Source organism: Otolemur garnettii, unplaced genomic scaffold, assembly GCF_000181295.1.
Source record: "Otolemur garnettii isolate 467f Iridium unplaced genomic scaffold, OtoGar3 scaffold00012, whole genome shotgun sequence".
NCBI classification, from domain to species: domain Eukaryota; kingdom Metazoa; phylum Chordata; class Mammalia; order Primates; family Galagidae; genus Otolemur; species Otolemur garnettii.
In genome coordinates, this window is record NW_003852407.1 from 15,803,295 (window position 1) to 15,812,272 (window position 8,978).

Consider the following 8,978-nt stretch of genomic DNA (forward strand, 5'->3'; position numbering starts at 1 on the left):
TCACAGCTCACAGCAACCTCCAACTCCTGGGCTTAACCGATTCTCTTGCCTCAGCCTCCCAAATAGATGGGACTACAGGCACCTGCCACAATGCCTGCCTATTTTTTGATTATAGTTGTCATTGTTTGGCAGGCCCAGGCTGGATTCAAACCCGTGAGCTCTGGTGTATGTGGCTGGTGCCTTAGCCGCTTGAGCTATAGGCGCGGAGCCGACAAACATTTTTGATTACATGAAATCCAGTTTGTCTACATTTTTCTTTTGTTGCCTATGCCTTTTGTGTCATACCTAAGAAATCATTGCCAAATCCAATGTCATGAGGCTTTTCCTCTATATTTTCTTCTTAGAATTATTTGTATAGTTTGAGTTTTGAGACAGAGTCTGACCCTTTCCTCCTGAGTAGAATGCCCTGGCATCATAGCTCACTACAACCTCAAACTCTTCAACTCAAACAATCCTCTTGTCTCAGCCTCCTGAGTAGCTGGGACAACAGGTGCCCACTACAACACCTGGCTAGTTTTTCTATTTTTAGTAGAGACAAGGTCTTGCTTTGCTCAGGCTGGTCTCAAATTCCTGAGTTTATGAGATCCACCAGCCTCAGCCTCCCAGAGTGCTAGGATTACAGGCATGAGCCACCACGCCCAGCCTGCAGCACCATTTAAAAAGACTGTCTTTTCCCATTGAATGATTTTGACATTCTTTTCTTATAGGAAATCTTTAGCCTTACATATATGAGGGTTTATTTCTGGGCTCTCCTTTTTATCCAGTTGGTCTATTGGTCTATGTGTCTGTCTTTCTGCTAGTACTACACTTTATTTATTACTGTAGCTTTATAACCATATTTATCTGAGTCTACTTTAAATTTTGCCTGAGTGTCAGAATAACCTTGGCCACATAAAATGAGTATGGAAGTGTTTTTCCCTCTTCTGTTTTCCAGAAGAGATTGCGTGGTGTTCTCCTTTGGAACAATCTGGGCGGAGTTTTCTTTGGAGTTTTGTATCTATGAATATGATTTCTTTCTTTCTTTCTTTCTTTTTTTTTTACAAAAAGACGCAACAATTTTATTTTTATTGTAAGCCAACAGTGTATAATTGTATAAACTTAGGGAGTACACAGTGATGTTATAATCTATGAACACAGTGTGGAATAATTAAATCAAACTAGTCAATATATCCATCACCTCAAATACTTAACATTTTTGTGCTAAGAACATTTGAAATTTACTCTAAGCAATTTTGAAATGTATATTGCTCTAATATTAACTATAATTACCACATTGTGCAACAGAACTCAAAAAACATAAGGCATTCTTTGTAAGATTTTGCATCTTTGACCATCAATGAGATAAAATGTCATTTTCAAAATAGCATCCAAACGTGAGTGTATTTAACCTACATCCTCCAGGTCATAATAAAGCAAGCTGGTGAACAGAGTAATGATTCATGGTATTTCATGTTTAACAAACTGTTAACAGAGAAAGTTGGTTGAAGAAAGGCACAGGAACACTGTTATAAGAATTAGAACCAAGGGGCTCCATAATCATCTGGCATCCATTCAGTATTGTATCTGTGGTTAGAAATATACATGATAGGAACGCCAGGGATTTTCTGGATCCTTCCTTTAAGGTCTGGGTCAACTGTGGCCACCATGTAAGTCTGGGTCAACTGTGGCCACCATGTAAGTCTGGGTCAACTGTGGCCACAATGTAACACTTGTGCTGAGTCACTCTCTGTACTAAGCAGTCATCTGCATAGGTTCCTTTGTGTGTGCATGGTAATCATTCATATCTGGATCCTTGGCAATCCCAAGGGTCACTTGATACTTCTGCCCCAATTTCTCAATTTTAGCCATTACACTATCAGTTATACAAGGAATGCACTTGGCACACAGACAGTCCATCACTGACTGAATTAAGTCCAGTTTGGCTTTAATGGAAAAGTTGGTATCAACCAAGATGTGGTCAGGCTGGCCCAATTGTATATTTATATTGGAAGAATAAGCATGAAGGGATGTGGCTCAAGGAGTAGGGCGCTGGCCCCATATACCAAAGGTGCTGGGTTCAAACCCAGCCATGGCCAATAAATAAATAAATAAATAAACACCTTTTAAAAAAAATAAGCATGAAGGGTGCTGGGGGGCTTCTGTTTCCTTTAATGTGCTGGGATCTTTCTTTTCTTTCTTTTTAGGTTTCAATCTATCCTTTTCTTTAAGCCTCTGATCCCTGAGACTAAGCATTCGCTTCATGGTTGCATACTTCCTTGTTTTCTTTTGCTTCCCCATGCTCACACCACACTCTTGTTTCTTCCATGAATATGATTTCTTGCGTAGATATAGGAGCGTTCAGGTTACCTATTTCATCTTGAGTGAGTTTTGGTACTTGGAGCCCTTTAAGGAATTTGTCCATTTCATCTAAGTTGCCAAATTTATAGCCACAGAGTTGTTCATCATATTCAGTTGTTCTCTTAGCAGCAGTGGATTCTGTAGTGATGTCATTTATACTATTGGTAATGTGTCTTTTCTCTTTATCAGTCCAACTATAGGTTTACTAATCTCAGTAGTTTTATTCAAAAAATAAGCTTTTGGTTTCATTTTCTCTATTATCTCTTTTCAATTTTATTTATTTCTGCACTTTATTATTTCCTTCTTTGAGTTTGTTTTGTTCTTCATTTTCTCCTTTATTACAGTGGAAGCTTAAATTATTGATTTGAAATCTTTCTTCCTTATATAAGCATCTAATGCTACACATTTCTCTAAATACTGCTTTAATTGCATCCTACAAATATTCATTTTTGTTCAGTTCAAAATAAAAGAATAAGGGTCCTAGCTACTCATCAGGCTGAGGCAGGAGGATTGCTTGATTCCAGGAGTTCAAGACCACCCTGGGCAACAATAGAAAGACTGTCTCTGAGGAGGAAAACAAAGGAAAAGGGAATACTTGAATACTAACATAAATTTGGCAAAAGGACCAATTCCTCAAAATCTACAAATTACCAAGACTCACCTAAATAAATAAGCAACCTAAATGGTACTGTAACTATTAAAGCAGTTTAATTTATAGCTAAAATCTTCAGAAGAGGAAATTCCAGGCTGAGATAGTTTCTTTTTTTTTTTTCTGAGACAAGAGTCTCAAGCTGTTGCCCTGGGTAGAGTGCCATGACGTCACAGCTCACAGCAACCTTAAACTCTGGGACTTAAGTGATTCTCTTGCCTTAGCCTCCCAAATATCTGGGACTATTGGTGCCCGCCACAACACTCAGCTATTTTTTTGTTGCAGTTGTCATTGTTGTTTTAGCTGACCCAGGCCAGGTTTGACCCACCTTGTTGTATGTGGCTGGCACCCTACCCACTGAGCTATGGGCGCCGCCAAGGGTGAAATGGTTTCATGGGTAAATTCTGCCAAATATAAAAGTAATTATAATACCAAGACAAATATCGCCATGTTCCCACTCATAAATGGGAGCTAAATAATGTGTACACATGGATCTTGAGAGTGGAATGTGGAAGTGGAAAGATCCACTTTCCAAGTGGAGACTTGGAAAGTTAAGGGGTTACTAAAAATAGAAAAAACTAGCTGGGCATGGTGGTGCATGCCTGTAGTCCCAGCTACTTGGGAGGCTACAGCACTCTACCCAAGGCAACAAAGTGAGACTTGGTCTCCAAAAAGAAATTGCTTAACAGATCAATGTACGTTATTCAGGTGATGGCTCCCCCAAAAGCCCTGACTTCATCATTATCAATGCATTCATAGATAATCCATGCATTATTTACTTATACATCTTCAACATAATCTATTACAAAATTTCACTTGTAGCCATAAATTTATACAAATAAGAATACTAGTAGTGTGTGACCTCCTTTAGAAAACATAAGAGAAGGAAACCCTTCCCGATGCATTTATGAGGATGTTACCCTGATGTCAAAACAAGACAGAGAGGGCAGCGCCTGTGGCTCAAAGGAGTAGGGCACTGGCCCCATATACTGGAGGTGATGGGTTCAAACCTGGCCCTGGCCAAAAACTGCAAAAAAAAGGACAGAATACAACAAAAGAAATCTATAGACCAAGAAAAAGTCCATGGTCATATCAATTAATAAAGGAAAAAACATTTAATAAAAGTTAACTTAATGATTAAAGTAAAAAAACTCAGTAAACTATAGCTAGCATCCTATTATTGATGAAAAACAAATGCTTTTCTCTGAAAATTAGATAAAAAATAAGGATGTTTACTTTGACCACTTGGTTTAAACATTGTACTAGAAATCCTAAAATAAAGTAAGAAAAAGTAAGAAAAATCCATGTAGATTGGAAAGGTATAAGTAAAATGATTGTTGACACAGAAAAAAATCTCAAGGAGTCTACCAAAAAAGCCCTCCCAGACCTCAAAAGTGAGTTTAACATTGTAGCAAATACAATGTCGACACACAAATGTCAATCATATTTCTATTTACTGACAATGAAATTTAAAATTAAATTTTTTTTTTACAATAGCGACCCCAAAATGGCAACTTAAGCCCTGGCGTCATAACTCACAGCAACCTCAAACTCTTGGGCTCAAGGGATTCTCTTGCCTCAGCCTCCCCAGTAGCTGGGACTACCACAACAGCTAGCTATTTTTAGAGATAGGGTCAGACTCTGGCTCAGGTTGGTTTCAAACCTGTGAACTCAGGTGATCCACCTACCTTGGCCTCCTAGAGTGCTAAGATTACAGGCGTGAGACACCACGCCTGGCCCTAAACCTATTCTATTGTGTTGTTCTTAATCAAGCCCAGATGAGTTTCCAATTCTCTGCCCCTGGTCTGCACAGCCAGTGCTCTAAAGACTTAGCTACCGCACCCTGTAATCTATAATCATGATTCTGTTATACTGGCCAAGGGATAAACACATAGATCAGCCAGGCGCCGTGGCTCATGCCTGTAATCCTAGCTCTCTGGGAGGTGGATGGCCTGAGTTCAGGAGTTCAAGACCTGCCTGAGCAGGAGTGAGTGAGACCCTGTTTCTAAAAATAGACGGTCGTTGTGGTGGGCGCCTGACATCCCAGCTACACAGGAGGCTTTGACAAGAGGATCTCTTGAGCCCAGGAGTTTGAGCTTGCTGTGAACTATGATGCCTTGTCACTCTGCTGGGGCAAGAAAGTGAGACTCTGTCCCAAGAAAAACACATAGATCAATGGAATAGAGAGTCTAGAAATAAACTTACACAAATATTGCCAACTTATTTTTGACAAGAGTGAGAAAACAATCTAGGCTCGGCGCCTGCGGTTCAAGCAGCTAAGGTAACAGCCACATACACCTGAGCTGGCGGGTTTGAACCCAGCCTGGGCCTGCCAAACAACAACGGCTGCAACCAAAAGATAGCTGGGTGTTGTGGTGGGCGCCTGTAGTCCCAGCTACTTGGGAGACTGAGGCAAGAGAATATTTTGAGTCCAAGAGTTTGAGGTTGCTGTGAGCTATGATGCCACGGCACTGTACCAAGGGTGACAAAGTGAGACTCTGTCTCAGAAAAAAAAAAATCTTATTGGAACAATTGAACATTATGGGCAAAAAAAACCAATAGGACATATACCAAAACTTCATACTTATACAAAAAATTATCCAAATTATCCAAAATAGATCATAGAAATAAATATAAAACTATAAAACTTTAAGAAGAAAACACAGGACACTGGCTCAAGTGGCTAAGGCACCAGCTATATACATCTGAGCTGGCAGGTTCAAATTCAGCCTGGGCCTGCCAAACAACAATGATGGCTGCAACCAAAAAATAGTCAGGCTTGGGCAGCACCTGTGTTTCAAAGGAGTAGGGTGCTGGCCCCATATAACGGAGGTGGTGGGTTCAAACCCGGCCCGGCCAAAAACTACAAAAAAAAAAAAAAATAGCCAGGCATTGTGGTGGGCGCCTGTAGTCCCAGCTACTTGGGAGGCTGAGGCAAGAGAATTGCTTGAGCCCAGGAGTTGAAGGTTGCTGTGAGCTGTGACGCAACAGCACTCTACCCAGGGCAACAGCTTGAGGCTCTGTCTCAAAACAAAAGAAAAGAAGAAAACAGAGGAGAAAATCTTCCTGACCAGGGTTAGGTAAAACATGAAACCAAAATTACAATCCATAGGAGAATAAATTGATAATTTGACTCATCAAATTGAAAATTGTTCTATGACAATACAAAAGAGAAGCTACAAACTGGTAGAAAAATATACGTGAATCACATTTCCAGCAAAGAACTTAGATCCAGAATATATATAAAAAAGTCTCATAATACACCAGGGAGAAAAAAAATGACCTAGTTCTTTAAAATGAGCAAAGGACTTGAAAGATATATCACTAAAGGGAATATAGATATGATGACACATGAAAAGATATTCACTATCATTGATCGTTAAGGAAATGCAAATGGAACCGACATGACTGAGAGATGACTACTTAACCTCCTAGAATGGCTAAAATAAAAAATTCTGAAAAATTTTACTTTTTTTTTTTTTCTGAGACAGAGTCTCACTATGTCACCCTCAGTAGAGGGCTGTGACTTCACAGCTCACAGCAACCTCCAACTCTTGGGCTTAAGCGATTCTCTTGCCTCAGCCTCCAGAGTAGCTGGAACTACAGGCACCCGGCTATTTTTTGGTTGTAGTTGTCACTGTTGTTTGGCAGGTTGGGCTGGATTCAAACCTACCACCTTCCAGTGTATGTGCCACTGAGCTATGGGAGCCAACCCTACTTTTTTTTTTTTTTGAGACAGAGTCTCACTCTGTCACCGTGGGTAGAGTGCCATAGCATCATAGCTCACTGGGCTCAAGCAATCCTCTTGGCTCAGCTTCCATAGTACTTGGGACTATAGGTGCCTGCCACAACACCCAGCTAATTTTTCTATTTTTAGTAGATATAGGGTGCTCTTGAACTCCTGAGCTCAGGCAACCAAGAAACTCGGCTTCCCAGAGTGCTAGGATTACAGGCGTGAACTTCCACCTCTGGCCAATAAAAAGAAATAAATTCTGACAGCATTGATTTCTGGCAAAGATATAGAGCAAATGAACTCTCACATATTGCGGGTGGGCTTGCGAAATGGTACAGCCCCTGTGGAAACCAATTTGGTAATTTCTTTGGGTTTTTTTTTACATGTATCTTTGTGGATTGAAAGTATTGGGTGGCACCTGTGGCTCAAAGGAGTAGGGTACTGGCCCCATATACCGGAGGTAGTGCGTTCAAACCCAGCCCAGCCAAAAACTGCCAAAAAAAAAGGAAAGTATTATATGCTGGTGACACCTGTGGCTCAGTGAGTAGGGAGCCAGTCCCATATACTGAGGGTGGTGGGTTTGAACCTGGCCCTGGCCAAACTGCAACAAAAAAATAGCGGGGCATTGTGGCAGGCACCTGTGGTCCCAGCTACTCCGGAGGCTGAGGCAAGAGAATCGCCTAAACCCAGGAGTTGGAAGTTGCTGGGAGCTGTGACGCCATGGCACTCTACCAAGGGCGATAAAGTGAGACTCTGTCTCTTAAAAAAAAAAAGAAAAAAAAGTATTAGATGCTGTGTGCTTTTTATTTGGGTTTTGTTTTGCTTTGCTTTGAGTTTTCTGTTTGTTTGAGATAGGGTCTCACTTTGTCACCCAAGCTGGAGTGCAGTGGCATCATTTTAGCTTACTACAACCTCAAACTCCCAGGCTCTAGTAATCTGCCTATGTTGGCCTCCTGAGTATTTGGGACAGCAGGCATGCACCACCACCCCTGCCTAATTTTTCTATTTTCTGTATAGACGGGATCTCACTCTTGCTTAGGCTAGTCTGGAACTCCTGGCCTCAAAGAGTCCTCCCACCTCAGCTTCCCAAAGTGTTAGGATGACAGGCTTGAGCCACCACACTTGGGTCTCAGTAAATACTCTCCTATGTATTTACCCTATAATAATTAAAACTCATCTGCATTGGCAGCTGCATGCTGATTATTTGAGAACTATTTTGCTTATCTACGGTGTCGCATGTCATGAAAGGTATGCACACACCTTTTATTGCTCATCAGCTTTCATTAGTGTTTGTGTAGTTAATGTGTGGCCGATGACAATTTTTACTCTTTCAATGTATGGGAAAGAAGAAAAAAGCCTGGACACTCCTGAAACATTTATACAAAACTAGTATAGGAGTTCTATTACAAGCTGGAAATGACCCAAATATATTTTAACAGTTGATTGGGTAAACAACACTATGGTGTATCTGTGTGATCAATACTGCTCATTATTTAAAGAAGTGAACTATTGATACAGGCAACAACTTCCAAGAATATCAAAGGTATTTTGTTAAGTGAAAGAAGGCAGACTCAAAAGGTTACATGTTGAATGTTTCCATTTATATGATATCCTGGAAAAGATAACACGATAGGAAGAATGGATCATTGATTTCCCAGGGTAATGTTGGGGAGGGTGTGACTATAATAACGTGGTAGGTAGCATGAGGAGTTTTGGGGTTAGAGTAATGGAACCATTCTGTATCCTAATTTTGATGCTGGTTACACAAATCTATATGTGTGTTAAAACTCACAGAACTCAGCCAGGTGTGGTGGCTCACACTTGTAATCCTAGCACTCTGGGAGGCCGAGGCAGATGGATTGCCTGAGCAAACAGTTCAAGACCAGCCTGAGCAAGAGTGAGACTCCATCTCTAAAAATAGCCAGATGTTGTGGCAGGCACCTGTAGTCCCAGCTACTTGGGAGACTGAGGCAAGAGAATCGCTTGAGCCCAAGGATTGGAGGTTGCTATGAGCTATGACGCCACAGCACTCTACCCAGGGTGACACAGCGAGAATCCATCTAAAAAAAAATAAAATAAAATAAGGTCGCTATCTAAGGCCAGCGCTGCCTCTAGCTCGCTGAGCTCCAAAGGAGAAGAGGGGTTAAGTAGGGAGGTCTTTATATCATGGCTTGTACAAAGCAGACTGCCTGGTGGCATCTGTAGCTCAGCGGCTAGGGTGCCAGCCACATACACCAGAGCTGGGGGGTTCGAATCCAG